The 16,136-nt window shown below is 44.6% G+C and overlaps 1 protein-coding gene across 3 annotated transcripts in view; it reads left to right on the top strand.

Moving 5' to 3' along the window:
* Nucleotides 1–4,631: 4,631 nt before the first annotated feature.
* LOC121464167 (SREBF chaperone) overlaps nucleotides 4,632–16,136 on the top strand; it is a 68,141-nt gene continuing 56,636 nt past the window's right edge. For 2 of the 3 annotated variants that reach the window (XM_041676793.1, XM_041676791.1), the window contains exon 1: nucleotides 4,632–4,765. The gene's annotated coding sequence lies outside the window, so the exon portion shown is untranslated. The remainder of the gene's footprint in view (nucleotides 4,766–16,136) is intronic. The other variant, XM_041676792.1, reaches the window with a different exon arrangement.

Below are 16,136 nucleotides of genomic sequence, written 5' to 3'. Positions count from 1 at the left end.
GATGTTGGTGCTGAACAAAGACACATGCATAGGAGTAAAAAATAACTTAGCAAGGCAATTTCTTTTTCTTGTTTCCTTCCTTCCTTCCTTCCTTCCTTCCTTCCTTCCTTTCTTTTTTCTAAGGATGGGCTGGTGAGCTTACCAGGGCAGGAAGTGCACTGGTTTTTATTCTAATACACGTGATGACTGTGTCTTTCCCCATTGGCTGAAGTCCAACCTCAGAGTATTTTGAGATTAATTAGTTTTAAAAGAATATATGTAAAGGAAGTTAAGAAAATGGGGAAGGGATTGTCTGTTCCAGGCCATCACATTCAGGGAATATTCTGTGTGTGTGCACATGTGCGTGTGTGTTGTAGAAATTAAACATTTTACCAGGTGGAGGGGATTAAAGGATTTTAATTCTCTCTCTCTCTCTCTCTCTCTCTCTCTCTCTCTCTCTCTTTCTGACAGGGTTTCTCTGTGTAGCCCTGGCTGTCCTGGAACTTGCTCTGTAGCCCAGCTCTTGAACTCACAGAGATCTTCTTTCCTCTGCCTCCCAGTGCTGGCATTGAAATCGTGCACCACCACTGCTTGACTAAGATTTTAATTTTCTACATAAAAGTTTTACAAGGTGGGGGAGGTTTATGGAATATTAGCCTTTGGAGGGCAGGCTACCTTTGATAAAAATGAATACAAACACATAAAAAAACCTATTTTTCACAAGTGAGGCCCTGGACTGCAAACAGCTCTGGGAGAACCGAATGGGACTCAGTCATAGAGCATAACAAGTGACTTGGGTTCAAGTCCAGCACTCAAAACAAACACTTAACAAATAAAACTAGAAAGACAGAGGCAGTGGTGCAAGTGGAGAAAGAAGTGACCGAGAAGTGAGGTCCTCACTCCCAGGGCTGCCCAGAAGGCAGATGTGGTATCTGAGGGGAACAGCCTTGCGGAGAGCGATCTAAGGTTGCAGGTAATCCTTGAACTATACAGCTAGCCCTGGAACTCAGGAGGAGCTCACATCAGTTTTGCCTCAGACTTTCTCTCTCTTTTTTGGTAAAGACTTATTTATTTATTATGTATACAGCATTCTGCCTGCATGTATCCCTGCAGGCCTAAAGATGGCATCAGATTTCATCACAGATGGTTGTGAGCCACCATGTGGTTGCTGGAAATTGAACTCAGGACCTCTGAAGTTGAAGTGCACTTACCCTCTGAGCCATCTCTCCGGCCCCTTGGCTCGGACTCTTAAATGGTGTAGTAACATGAGCGGCGGGGCTGCGTTCCCAGCACCCCGGCCGCCCGCCCGGCTAGCTTATGCCCGAAACAACAACACACAAACTGCATTCATTTAAACACCGCTTGGCCCCTTAGCTCTAGCCCTTACAGGCTAATTCTCACATCCCGATCAACCCATCTCCAATAATCTGTGAGCACTGGTCTTACCGGGAAAGGTTCAGCATATCTAACCTGGCGGCTTGCTTCATCGCGTGCGTCTGCCTGGGAGAGCGGAGCATGGCGTCCCTCTCTGAGGTGTCTGCCCCTGAGAGGAGAGCTGTCGAGTCTGAGCTCATATTAATTTAGCCCATTTCTAATCATCTGTGTGTAGCACCCCAAGGTGTGCTTACCGGGAAGATTCTAGCCTATGTCCATCCTGGGTCGGAGCTTCATCCTGGGAGCGGGGCATGGTGTCTCTCTGAGGCGTCTGCCCCCAGAGGAGAGCTGTGGAGTCTGAGCTCACTTCCTCTTCCTCCCAGCGTTCTGTTCTGTTTACTCCTCCCACCTATCTTCTAACCAATGAGGGCCAAGCAGTTTCTTTTTATTTAACCAATGACCTTCCTCCATCAAAATGGTAAGATTACAGGCATTCGCCACCAGCCCGGGTGTTTTGGTTTGTCTATCTGTTGCTAGAATAAAGCACTAACCCACATTAATCTGGGATGGAGGTTGGGACTAGAGAGATGGGTCGGTAGTTAAAGCACTGTTGCTCTCACAGAGGACTGGGTCCTACTTCCAGCAACTACATGGTGACTCACTACCATCTCTAACTTCAGTTCCAGGGGGAGATGAAGCCCTCCTTTGGGCACTAGGCACACATGTGGTGCAAATACACACCAGCAGGCAAAACACTCATACATATTGTAAAACTTTAAGACAATTCTGAAGCCATTTCTGACAATTCTGAACCCTCTCAGCCTCTGTGCCTTAGTGCTTCCCCTCCTCCTCTAGGAACCAAGGACCTAACAGCTACATATGCACGAATGTTCTCCAGAAATTAGGGCAAGATAACCTTTAAGATGTTGACTCAGTTTCTGGACAATTACCCATACACCTATGTTTTGATTCAGTCCCCTGGGAAATGGGGTCAAAATGACCTCTTACCTCATCTGATCTGGTAACAGCTCTCCAGCCAATTATTGGTAACAGCCCTTTTGAATAAGCCAATCATAATAGTCAAAGAACAACCCTCCTTGCTTCTGTGGCCTTCTCCTTCAAAAGTAGCCTGTACCAGCTATTCAAGGTCTTCCGGCTTCCCGAATGCTGAGGGACCCTGTCCTGTCATGACAGAATTAATAAAATCCTCATGCTATTGCATCAGCTATGGTGTGAGGGGTGGTCTCTGGGGTGACTCCTCCTTGGTGTTTGGACTCTAGGGTCCAACAACATCAAACAGTAAATAAATCTTTTAAAAAAATCAACTCAGGGAGCCAAGGGTTTATTTGGCTTCCATTGCCATGCCACAGTCCAGCATGGGGGAAGTCAGGGCAAGCACACCAGGTAACTTTTTTCCAGCTTTGAGGTATGAGCTCAAGGCCTCAATACCAGGCAAGTGTACTGAGCTGTGTCTCCACCTTTTCTTGCTGGGGGAGTAGGACATGACGGTGTTCCCTGTGTCCTCTAACTAGTAGCCTTAGACTTCCGTTCCTCCTGCCTGCACCTCCTGAGGGCTGAGGTCATAGGCGTGAGCTACCACACCCAGTCTGTTTGGTGCTGGGGAGCAAACCTAGGACTTTGTGCTTGCTTGGCAGGCAGTCTACCAACTGAGCTACATCCCTACCGGAAACCTACCTGCCTTATAGAATAACTCTTACTTTACTCCATAGTCTAACCCTAATACAGGCTATAGTCCCAAAGACATTTGATTTTTTTTTTCTTTCGAGACAGCGTTTTTCTGTAGCTTTGGAGCCTGTCCTGGAACTTTCTCTGTAGACCATACTGGCCTTGAACTCACAGAGATCCGTCTGCCGCTGCCTCCCGAGTGCTGGGATTAAAGGCATGCACCACCACTGCCCGGCAAGACATTTGTTCTTTTTTTTTTTAACTTTTTTTTTTTTTAACTTTTTTTTTTTATTGAGAAAAGAGAAAAAAAAAACAAATTTCCTCCTCCTCCCAGCCTCCCATTTCCCTCCCCCTCCTCCCACCCTTCTCCCCCTCCCCCCACTCCTCTCCCCCTCCCTCTCCAGCCCATCTTGCATATCATCATAGAACCTTCATCTGGTGATGGATGGAGACAGAGACCCACACTGGAGCACTGGACTGAGCTCCCAAGGTCCCGATGAGGAGCAGAAGGAGGGAGAACATGAGCAAAGAAGTCGGGACCACGAGGGGAGCACCCACCCACTGAGACAGTGGAGCTGATCTATTGGGAGCTCACCAAGGCCAGCTGGACTGTGACTGAAAAAGCATGGGATAAAACTGGACTCTCTGAGCATGGCCAACAATGAGGGCTGATGAGAACCCAAGGACAATGGCACGGGGTTTTGAACCTACGTAATGTGCTGGCTTTGTGGGAGCCTAGCCAGTTTGGATGTTCACCTTCCTAGAAATGCACGGAGGGGGGAGGACCTAGGACTTACCACAGGGCAGGAAGACATTTGTTCTTGATATTATTTTATTGGCACAACAAAAGACTAGAAAGGGAGGCCAATCCCACAACTGGAAAGAAAATCCATTTTGATGTGAAGGGACTAAGAGACCACAAAAACAAAAGAAAACAAAAAAACGTGCACAAGCTTAACTCAGCACTTGGCATAACTGTTTCGGTTATATTACACATGCAAGCCAGCAGGTGGAAGAGACGAACACCCATATCCTTCCCCTTAATAAACACTGACCACACGTCATTTTAACAAAATGGAATCATAAGCCAGCTTGCTTTTGAGTCACCTTTCGTTGTCAGTAAGTGCTCATCAAACACCCTCGATGTGGGAGGCTCCTGTATCAGTTCACCAACTCCATGCATTTGCTACCCAATTCAGTTCTTTCTAATTCCCTGTTTGTTTTCTTTTTGATGATGCTCTGGATCAAAACCAGAGTCTCCAGGGTCCGAGTCAATTGCTCTATCACTGAACCACACGCCCAGCCCAGCTTCTAATCCTCTATAAAGCATAGACCATGAGCCTCTCGTGCTTGTGCTTGGTAACTTTCCGGGAGCATGCGGTCAAAATTCCTAAGGGACACTTGCCACCCTTTTCCTTTTCCAGGTCCCGGGGAAGCTGCGGGTCTTCCTCCCGCGGTTTTGTGGCAGGGGACCGCCAGGGGGCGACCCCGAGCCGCTGGCAGAGCCAGATTACGCATGCGCACGCCGAGGGGAGCACGTGTGGAGGGCGGCGGAGCGGGAGGGGAAAGGTAGGAGTTGAGAGGTGAAGGGGCGGGGAGCTGCGCGGGCGCCTGGCGGCTGGGAGGGAGAGGGCGGGCTCCAAACACCGGACCGTGGGCCAGGAGCGCGCAGGCCGCGCTCCGCCGCTCTGCCGCCGCTGCCCGGGGAGCTGCCTCGCCGCCACAGGTACCTCAGCGCGCGGCTCCACGGCGCGGCAGGGCCCCGGCTGAGGCCTCGCGCCGCTCGTGCCCGGGAGTTCCGGGATGGGGGCGAGCCCGGGCAGGGACGCGCGGGCGTGGGCGCTGTCCAGCAGCCCGAGGGCGGCTCCGGAGACCGCAGGCTAGCGCTAGGGCCGGACGGTCCTCGCGCGTCCCCTTCCCGACCGCGCCCCCGCCCTGGCGCTCTGCCCGGGTCGCACTGGGTCTCAGGAACCTGCTTTGGGTTGTCTGGGGTTTCCAGAGTGCGAGCTCGATAGCCCCTGTGACTCGGTCCTGCCTCTGCGAAGATCCGATAGCGAGGCAGCGTGTAGCGTCTTCGCTGGGCGTGCTCAGTTTCTGGTTTTCTGTATTGCTTAAACCTAAACTTTGCTCTCTCGTGTTGCTGGTGTTTACTTCCAGGTGGGTTTGTTGCATCAGGGTTATAATGCGATAGCGATAGCTGCAGGGAGCTCTGGGTCTACGCTGCATCACAGAAAGTTGTGCAGATGGAGGCGATGGAGAAGGCAATGAGCCCCCGGGTGGGTGTGGGGGGCGGTTCTGGGAGGAATCTTCGCTACTTCTGCTCGTTTTTTTTTTTTTTTCATCTTTTATGGTGACAGAACTGATGGTTAAACGCTCTTTGCAATAATTTTTGTGAAGTCGACATGGAAACAGTCTTTAATGATGTTATCTTCGTGTGCGTTTGTAGAGTTTGCTTATGCGGTGTGCTGCCATCTCAGGGTGTTGTTTGCTACAGATTGAAGCTTTTATTAGAGAGTCAGGATCAAGTGTGTCTAGTTAGTGCTGAATACGTTTTAGATGCGTGCTGAGTGATGCTTAATTGAAGATTGTATCTTTTTAAGTCTGTATTGTTGTATCTCAGATCTAAAGCGCTCTTTATATATTTGCAGCGTTTCTGCTTTGGCACGCAGTCTTTAGGAAATGACCAAAAGTGTATTACAAGTATAAACGTTATTTCTATAGTTGTTATTTCGTTATTTGGGATGTGGGACTAGGGCATTGGTCTACCACTGAGCAACACCTGTGACTCTTTATTTTGAGCTGGGCTTCGTTGCCCAGTCTGACCACGTTTCATCCTCCTGCCTCAGTTTCCTGAGTATGTGGGATAGCAGATGTGTGTGCCACTGCTCCTGCTCATCAGTCTAAGTTGAAATGGAAGAACTGGACTTACTTGGAACTCATTTGTTGTTGAATACTCTCTCTTTTGCTACTGTGGCAAAAGAAAAAAGGAAGAAAAAGTACCTCTCCAGAGGGTTCTATGTGCTATAGAACCACTGGCTTGGGAATCCCCACCACCAATTTAGATTACTGTCCTGAAGCGGGTCAAAAACTTTATTCTTAGTTTGTGGCTAGAACACAGAACCATAAAAATTGTGATTTGCCTGACGTCATATGTAAGCTGCTTCACAGTCCAGTTGGGAAAAAAACCGTGACTGCTGTACATATGTATTTAATGTGGGTGGTAAACTTTAGGGTGCCCACAGTTCAGGATCACTTCAGATGAATGTGTCTCAGGGAGCCTAGGAGACTTGGGATCATGTGCTGTTTGCTCACGCTGCGTTATCCATTTGTTGGCTCTGACATGTCTGGTACGTGTGGTTTCTGCTATCTCTCCCACTGAGCCAGTTGCTTCCAGCTTGTACATGGAGGATCAGGCCTTCAAACCACATCTCCAGACGGCCACATGAGCTCCTGCCCCTGTAACTTACTACCATCCTGAGTTTGCTGAAGAAACAAGATCAGGTGACTTTTGCCACCTAAAGTGATACTTCTGGGGACTATTGAGTTTTTTGAGTGCTTGTGCTGTTGGGCACTGTGCTCAGGGCTCCTGTGTTAGCTTCTCAAGTCCCATGTGAACAGATGGCATGATAGTGTTAGCTCTTTTCTGGGTGAATTTCGGGCAAGTTTTCTCCCTGGCCATGGGTCACTAGCCAGTTAGGGGTTAAGCTTGTGTGCAGACGTGTGTGACTGACCACAGTTGTGTTTTCCTGTTGCTTCACCCACTGACTTCACAGTCTCCCTGTTCGCTGGGAAATGGGAGATAACAGGAGGTGATGTGAGTGGCGGGAAGCAGCCCCTGTCGCGGAGCTGAATCTGAGCTGGCAGATTGCAGTAAGACAGGGCTCTTGTTTCATCATCATCGCCACTCTACTTGCTATACTTTTCTCATTTTTAAAAATGTTTTAATTTGGGCTAGAGAGATGTCTCAGAGGTTAAGAGCACTGACTGCTCTTCCTGAGGTCCCGAGTTCAATTCCCAGCAACCACATGGTGGCTCACAACCATCTGTAATGAGATCTGGTGCCCTCTTTGGCGAGTAGGCATATATGCAGACAGAACACTGTATACATAATAAATAATAAAAATCTTTAAAAAAATGTTTTAATTTGTGGAAAATAATACATAACATAAAATTTACAATTTTAGTGATTAATGTAGTAGTTGGGAATATTAAATATACTCACAATACTGTATAGCTGTAATTACTATCCATTTCCAGAATTTTTATATAATTCTACACAGAAACTGTCCCCACTAAACAGTCCCTTCATTTCCCTGTCTTCCAGTCCTGGCAAACTGTGTTCCACTCTCTGTGAGCTTGCTTATGATAATTTCTGTCATCTGAAGGAAGTGTAAAGTATACATTTAGATTTTTATTTTATATATATGAGAGTTTTAATTGCGTGTGTATGTGTACCATATTTATGCCTGGTGTCTCCAGAGGTCAGAAGAGGGTGTCAGTATCCCTGGAACTGGAGTTAGGGATGGTTGGGAACAACTGTGTGGGTGCTGGAAACCAAGCCCTGACCCTCTGCGGGAACAAGGCCTTTCACTGCTGGCCATCTCTCCAGCCTCATGTATTTCTCCCTGTCTGTTTCCTTTCACCTTGTTTCCAGGGTTCATCATGTATTGTTTATTATGTCTCATTCTTTTTTCAGATTGAATTACATTACTTTGTATGTATATTCACATTTTTTTTTCAAGACAGGGTTTCTCTGTATAGCCTGGGCTGTCCTGGAAATCACAGACCAGCCTGGATTTGAACCTGCCTGTTTCCCCAAGTGCTGGGATTAAAGGCAATGCTAAAGATCCACATTTTAAGAGAAATCTATTCATCTTTTAATGAACATTGGAGCTATTTCTGCCTTTTGGTTATTGGGAATGATGATGTTAGGGACATGGTGCACAATTAATTATCATCAGAAGACTGAGAATATTTAGTAATACCATTATACAGATATATCTTTGAATTCTTGCTTTTAGCTCCTTATATATTTTCTGCATGCCCACTTGGATATACAGTTGTCCCTCAGAATTTATAGAGGATTGAGTTCAGGATCCCCATTAGGCACTAAAATCTGTAGGTTTTTGACAGTTTTTCTATAAAATAGCATAAAATTCATATATGACCTGCCCAAATCCTTTCTTATACTTTAAATGATCTGTAGGCCATTTGTGCCATTTCTCATAAATGATATTTAAGCTCTTTGCACATTTTTAGATTTATTTATTTTTATGTATACGGATGGGTATTTTGTCTGTATGTTTGTTTGTGCGCCACATACATGCAGTGTCCAAGGAGGCAGAGGTGTGTCAGAACCTTTGGAGCTGGATGTGAGTTGCCATGTGAGTTATTGGAAACAAACTGTGGTTTTTAGAAGAGTAGTCAGTGCTCTTAACTGCTGAGCCATGTCTCCACCTTCTAGATTTAACTTATGTTATTTTTAATTACAAGTAGATGTTTGTGTCTGTGTGTGGGTCTGTTCTCATGAGTGCAGAGGCTCAAGGAATCTAAAAGCTGGAGTTGGAGTCACAGGTGTTTGTGAAGCACCTGATGTGAGTCCCTGCAGAAGCAGTGCACACTTGTAACGACTGGAGAGCTCTCCTGCCCGCTTTGTGTGTTTTTAAATTGTGCTGAGTTCTCTTGTTGGGTTATAAAACTTCTTAATATACTTTAGATGTTAATTCTTTGTCAGATAAACAATTTGCCGATACTTTCTCCCATTTTCTAGATGTTCTATGTTCTTATAGAGCACCTGAGTTTGGTTACTGCACCCACCTAGTAGCTCATAACTGCCTATAACTCCAGCTCCAGGGGATCCAGTGCACTCTTCTAGATTCCACAGGCACTGAATTCATGTGTACCCTCCCCTGTGTATTGACAGTTGTGTAAAGAAACAACATTTTGTTTTGATTTTTGTTATAGGGTTTCTCTGTGTATCCCTAGTTGTTCTTGAACTCATTCTGTATGCCAGACTGATCTTGAATTCAGGAATCTGCCTGTTTTTACCTCCTGAGAGCTGGAATTAAAGGCCTCTACCACCATACCAAAGAAGCAAAAATCTTTGAAAAAAAAAAAAAGAAGGAAAAAGAAACGGCCAGCCTGCTCTACAAATCCAGTTCCAGGACAGCCAGAGCTGTTACACAGAGAAACCCTTTCTTGAAAAACAAACAAAAGAAAGCGAAACAAATTAAAGACAAGAATATACCTGATATTGACCTGGTTTTCCACACAGAGTGGTCCCTATGAATTCATTTGCAGCACCTCAATACTCATGTCCATATTCATATATTATATACACACATATGCAAGGAAATATGATTGTATTTTACAGTCATGTCATGTGGAATAGAACTAATTTTATTTTTGCCTTTTGACTTCAGATACCTAAGGAGAAGAGTGGGTGAGGAGGGGGAGAAGAATTTTCCCATTGTTTTGGTTGGTACCTTCAGTATGATATAACATAAAAGTGGCAAAAATGGGCATCCTTGTTTTGATTTTGGGAAAAGCTTCAAGTCTTTGTTTCATTCACCTGCTGAATATGACTTTTTTTTTTTTTTGAGACAGGGTCTCACTACGTGTGTCCTGGAACTCCCTGTGTAGACCAGACTGACCTTGAACTCAGAGACCTGCCTGCCTCGCTTCCTGAGTGCAGGGATTAAAGATGTGCGCCACCAGGCTGGGCAGCTGTGCATTTTTCATATGTAGCTTTTATGTGTGTGTTGAGGAAGTTTCCTTCTGTTTCTAGTTAGTTTTTAATCAAGAGAGTATTGATTTTGACCTTTTTTTTTTTTCCTCTTGAGGCAACTCTGGCTGTCCTGGAACTAGCTTTGTAGACCAGTCTGGCCTCGGAGTTACAGAAATCCACCTGCCTCTCTCTCTTGAGTGCTGGGGTTAAAGGTGTGCGCCATCACTGCCTGGCTTGACACAGTTTTTTAATACTAGTTGAGATGATCATTGTGATTTTTATTTGTTCTTTGGTGACTTCATACAAGTATGCAATGAATTTAGATCCTCTCTGTCCTCTTTCCCTCCAACTTCTCCTAGACTTCTTTCCACATCATCTTCCCAACTTCATGTTCTCTCTTTTTTATGTAACTAAGTCAGGTGCTCGCTCGTGTGTAGGCCCGTCCTCTGGAGCATGGGCAATGGGCCATGGGTCACATCCCCAATGAAAACTACTCCTCTTACCCAAGCAGCCATCAACTGTCCGTAGCTCTTCAGCTAGTGGTGGGCCTGTGGCACCCTTCCCTGTTGGTGGAGTGTTGACTGGCTTGATCTCATACAGATCTTACACAGTCGGCCACAGCTGTGAGTTCATGAGTACAGTGTTCATGCCATGTCCAAAAGACCCTGTTTACCACAGTCTTCCTCAGCCTCTGGCTCTTAGAATCTTTCCAGTCGTTCTTCCTCAAAGTTCTCTGGGTACTGGACTGCAGTGCTGTTGAGATGCCCCATTTAGGATATCGTACTTCACAATCACTTATTATTTGTACTTAATTAATCTTTTGTTCTTTGAGGCAGGGTTTCACTGTGTAGCCCTGACTGATCTGAAATTCGCTCTTTAGACTAGTCAGCATCACCCATAATTTTTTCCTTAATCTTATTTTTTGTTATTTTGATACAGAGTCACATAGAGTCCAGGATAGTCTTGAGATTGCTGTACAATAGAGGGTGACCTCGGACTTATGATCTTCCTGCCTTTATCTCAAGAACTGACATCGCAGGTGCTTGTTAATACATGGGATTTTATGTGATGGTGGTGGGTTTTGAATTCAGGGTTTCATACATACTAGGCAGGCACTCTGCTGAGTTGTATCCGCAGCTCTCTTCTGTTAATGTGGTATGTTATATTAATTATATTCTTTTTTTTATTAATTATATTCTGTTTGTTGAACCAATCTTATATTCTGGAAATAAATCCTAGTTGGGTATCAGAAACAAATATTTTTTGCTTTTGTTTTTCAAGGCAGGTTTCTCTGTATACCCTTGTCTGTCTTGGAACTTACTATGCAGACCAGGCTGGCCTCGAACTCAGAGATCCACCTGCTTCTGCCTCTCAAGTGCTGGGATTAAAGGTGTGTGCCAGCACCACCTGGCTGAGACAAATTTTTGTTTTTATTATGTGTTTGATTTATGTGTACGTGTGGGCTTGTGTGTGGTGTATGTATGTGTTCTTGTGCTGTGAGTGTGGCGGCCTTAGGTTGATGTCAAGTATCTTCCTCTCTCATTCTTAACTTCTTACTGTTTTTTAAAGATTTATTTATTGGGCTGGAGAAATAGGTCAGTGGTTAAGATCACTTGTTCTTGCAGAGGACCCAGGTTCAATTCCCAGGAATCAAATGGTGACTCAGAATCATTTAACTCCAGTTCCAGGGGATCCACTAGGGTTTTCTGATTTCTGAGGGCGTCAGTCATGCTTATGATGGATGCACAGACATTCAAACAAAATACTCATACACATAAAATAATCTAATTTAAAAAACTTTAAAGAATTAATTATTATTTTATGTGTTTGTACCTGAGTGTATGTATTTCTGTAGTCCCATTAATATTACTTATAAACAAATTCATCAGGTGATAGTGGCACACATACTTTTTTTTTTTTTTTTTTTTTGAGACAGGTTTCTTTGTAGCTTTGGAGGCCTGGCCTGGAACTTACTCTGTAGACCAGGCTGGCTGGCTTCTAACTAACTCACAGAGATCTGCCTGTCTGCCTCCTGAGTGCTGGGATTAAAGGCGTGTGCCACCACTGCCCAGCGTGGCACACATCTTTAATCCCAGCATTTGGTAGGCAAAGGCAGATAGATCTCCAAATTCGAGGCCAATCTGGTTTCCAGAGTTTCAGGACAGTCAGGACTACTCAGATAAACTATGTCTTGGAAAAAAAAGATTAAAAACAAACAAAAAGTAAATTCACAGGCTAGAGAGATATCAGTTAAGAGTGCTTATTGCGTTGGACTGGTGATAACACATTCCTTTAATCCCGGCACTCGGGAGACAGAGGCAGGCAGATCCCTGTGATTTCGAGGCCAGTCTGGTCTACAGAATTAATTCCAGAACAGTGAGGGCTATTACACAGGGAAACCCTGTTTCAAAAAAGCAAAAAACAAAACAGAACAAACAAATAAACAAAAGACCAGAAAAAAAAGGAGTTCTTTTTCCTCTATCATGAGAACTAGAATTTGAAATTCAACTCTCCATTATAGGACCTTACAAACTTCTATAATTGCAATTTCAAGGAATCCAATGTCCTCTTCTGGCCTCTGCAGGCACTCCCCCCCCCCATGACACTCTCACATAGACACCAACATACACATAAGCAATAAAAGTGAATCTTAAAGAAGAGTCACAAGCCAGGTGATGTTTCTGTGCTGGGGGAATGGCCACTAGAAAGTGACAAATTATAGTCGCGTTTGCATTTTGAGTTGTGTCTTCATAGTTAGCCCGACAGCACATCACTCTGCTCCTAGTGTATAGAAGGGGAGTGGAGATAAAGCTCAGCAGTTACGATGGCCACTGACTGTAGTTCCAGCCTGGAAGAATGGCCGGGTTGGGTTTGATTAAGGGACCCTGACTCAGTGGAGTAGAAAATTGATTATGGTTAGCAACTACAGACTTTCACATGCACACCCATTCACACGTGTAATACACATATACAAGAGCATGTGTACACACATGAATATTACACACGTGAAAAATGAAAAGAATACAGAAGGAGTAGGATGGAAACATGGGGGCAGATGGGCAAGAAAGAGTAGCAGGGATGAAGAGTCGGCTCTGGCAGTTGTTAATGGAAGGAGCCACTCTACTCTGCAGCTGTTGTGTTGAGAGCTTTGAGGGCTCCGAGACTCTGGTTCCTAGAAAAAGGACCCCAGGTGAGCCGCCTCTTTGGGGCCTTCTGTGTCACTCTCCACTCGCAGACTGCTCTTTGTCTCTTTGTATCCATTGTGGTCAGAGCAGAACTGTCTTCCAGATAGCATTTATAGTAGGGAGTCTGGAAGTGCTAATGACAAAGATTCTCTCCTAGATGTTTTTGGTTGGGTTATATACATTGTCTAGAGTCTTCGTCAGAACACAGTACCAGCAGGAAATCAGGCAAGAGTGTGTCCTGATTGTCACACTAGCTAGCTGGTGTGACCTGATTGTGTTGGTACATGGCTAGCAGCAGGAGTGCGGTCCCTGCCTTGCTTCTGCCAGCACCTGCTGAGGCTGAGAACAGCTTCCTGGGCCAAGGGTTTTATCTTGGCACCTAAGGGCTGGGCTTGTTAATTTTTCTAGCTTTAAGAATAGATTCAGCACTCGGGAGGCAGAGGCAGGCGGATCTCTGTGAGTTCGAGACCAGCCTGGTCTACAAGAACTAGTTCCAGGACAGGCTCCAAAACCACAGAGAAACCCTGCCTCGAAAAACAAAAACAAACAAACAAAAAAAGAATAGATTCTTTGGGCTGGAGAGATGGGTCAGAGGTTAAGAGCATTGCCTGCTCTTCCCAAGGTCCTGAGTTCAATTCCCAGCAACCACATGGTGGCTCACAACCATCTGTAATAAGGTCTGGTGCCCTCTTCTGGCCTGCAGGCATACGCACAGATAGAATATTGTATACGTTAACAAAGAAATAAATATTTTTTAAAAAAAGGATAGATTCTTTAAGCCACGTTGGTGGCACAGGCCTTTAACGCTAGCACTCAGGCAGGCAGAGCTTTGTGAGTTCAAGGTCAACGCTAGTTCCTGGACAGCCAAAACTGTTCTGCAGAGAAACCCTGTCTCGAAAAACAAAGACACAAGCAAGCAAACAAACAAAAAAAAAGCAAAAACAAACCCCAAACAAAATAGATTCTTTGGGAGCTGGAGAGATGGTTCATATATATTTAAGTAAACATCTTAAAAATGAAATTAAAATGTTTTCTTTCCTCATATTAGCAGTGATGAATCAGTTCAGTCATTTTACTAGTAAGTCATGACTCGGTCACAAATGTGTAAAAATAGACTATTTATTGATACTTGATTGTGAGGTCATGTATATGGCTATGACAACCATCACAATTAGTTCTTCCTTACTGGAGGGGTTGCTGTGCCTTCCCATCAATGACTCTAGAATGTGTCCTCTTTAGTGCTTGTGTCTCGGGTCTCAGAAATCCACTTTCATTCATTAACTGAAATAAAAGGAAATTCCTTTCTATTTTTAATACAGTTAGCTTGGTCTGCTGAAAATTCCTCTAGCATTTGGCTAATTTTGATAATTAGAGAAGCTAAGTTTTCTGCCGTGGGCATTACTACTTTGCAAAACAGCTTAAACAAAAAGACAGCTTTCTTTCCCATTATGCTGAATTGTTTGCACTGGTGGACTAGTTTAACTCAGTGGACCCAGCTGCAGTGACTTTCCATCCTGGTCCACGTGAGGCACCAGGTGCACGCAGGGAACACGGGGTAATTCAGCCATGACCTCCTTCCTCAAGGGATTGCAGTCAGTAAAGGGTGCTGAAGCTATCCAGATGAACACAGAGCTGTTCATCTCTGAACACAGTCACAGAAGCCGGAAGGAGGCTGCTGCCTCTACAGAAAAGCTTCCTTCATTGTTTTTTAATTTTAACTTTGTTTTTTTTAAAGACTTATTTATTTTTATGTGCTTTGGTGTTTTGCCTGCATTCATGACTGTGTAAGGGTGTCAGATCCTGTAGAACTGGAGTTACAGGCAGTTGTGAGCTGCCATGTGGGTGCTGGGAATTGAACCCTGGTCCTCTGGAAGAGCAGACTCTTAACCGCTGAGCCATCTCTCTTGCCCTTTTTATCATGTTCTATATGTGGTATACTTTGCCATATGTACTTGTGGGTCTGTTGATGGAGTTCTTGTTCTGTTACAGTAAGCTGAGTTCATGAGTTAGTACCACTTTTAACTTCTTTATAATTTGGTGTGATATTTGGTAAATGTCGTTGTGCATACCTACATGCAGACAAAACACATAAAATTGAGTGAATTTTTTTTAAAGATTTATTTATTATGAATACAACATTCTGCCTCCATGTATGCTGACACACCAGAAGAGAGCACCAGACCTCATTACAGATGGTTGTGACCCACTATGTGGTTGCTGGGAATCAAACTCACGACCTGTGGAAAAGCAGCCAGTCCTCTTAACCACTGAGCCATCTCTCCAGCCCCAAATTGAGTGAATCTTAAAAAATGTTTAAAAAAATAAGTCCTTATGGTTTTTCTTTTTTTCTTTTTTCTTTTTCTTTTTTTGTTGTTTTTTTTTTTGAGACATGGTTTCCCTCTGTAGCTCTGGCTGGCCTGGAACTCAGAGATGCACCTTCCTTCCGACTCGTGTGGGTATGCACCACCACTGCCAGGCTAAGTCCTATATTTTTTTTTGTTTGTTTGTTTTTCTTTTTTTTTTAAATATTTATTTATTATGTATACAATATCCTGTCTGTGTGTATGTCTGCAGGCCAGAAGAGGGCACCAGACCTCTTTACAGATGGTTGTGAGCCACCATGTGGTTGCCGGGAATTGAACTCAGGACCTTTGGAAGAGCAGGCAATGCTCTTAACCACTGAGCCATCTCTCCAGCCCCCTGTTTGTTTGTTTTTCGAGACAGAGTTTCTCTGTGGCTTTGGAGCCTGTCCTGGAACTAGCTCTTGTAGACCAGGCTGGTCTCGAACTCACAGAGATCCACCTGCCTCTGCCTCCCGAGTGCTGGGATTAAAGGCGTGCGCCACCATCGCCCGGCAGTCCTATATGTTTTTATTGGGCCTGTACTGCAGTTTTAGATTAATGTACGAAGAATGATTTCGAGATAGTGTTTCACTATGCAGTGCTGGCTGGCCTGGAACTCAGCATACACCAGGCTGGCCTCCATCCAGCTCATCAATTTGCTGAACTGGGACTCAAGGTGTGTACCACCGCACCCAGTGTGTGTTCTTCTGATAGCCATCCTTACTGAGAGAGAACAGGTGATGACTTTTCTCTTTGTTCAAGTTATTTGTGTTCCTTGGATTTTGAAAGATCTTTAAGTATTTCTCAGATTTTTTTTTTTGTTTTGCTGTGTTAGTATTTTGA

This window comes from Microtus oregoni, unplaced genomic scaffold (assembly GCF_018167655.1).
Source record: "Microtus oregoni isolate MIOR12 unplaced genomic scaffold, Mior012 000028F_ref0000031, whole genome shotgun sequence".
NCBI lineage: Eukaryota > Metazoa > Chordata > Mammalia > Rodentia > Cricetidae > Microtus > Microtus oregoni.
This window is presented reverse-complemented; position numbering and strand designations above follow the sequence as displayed.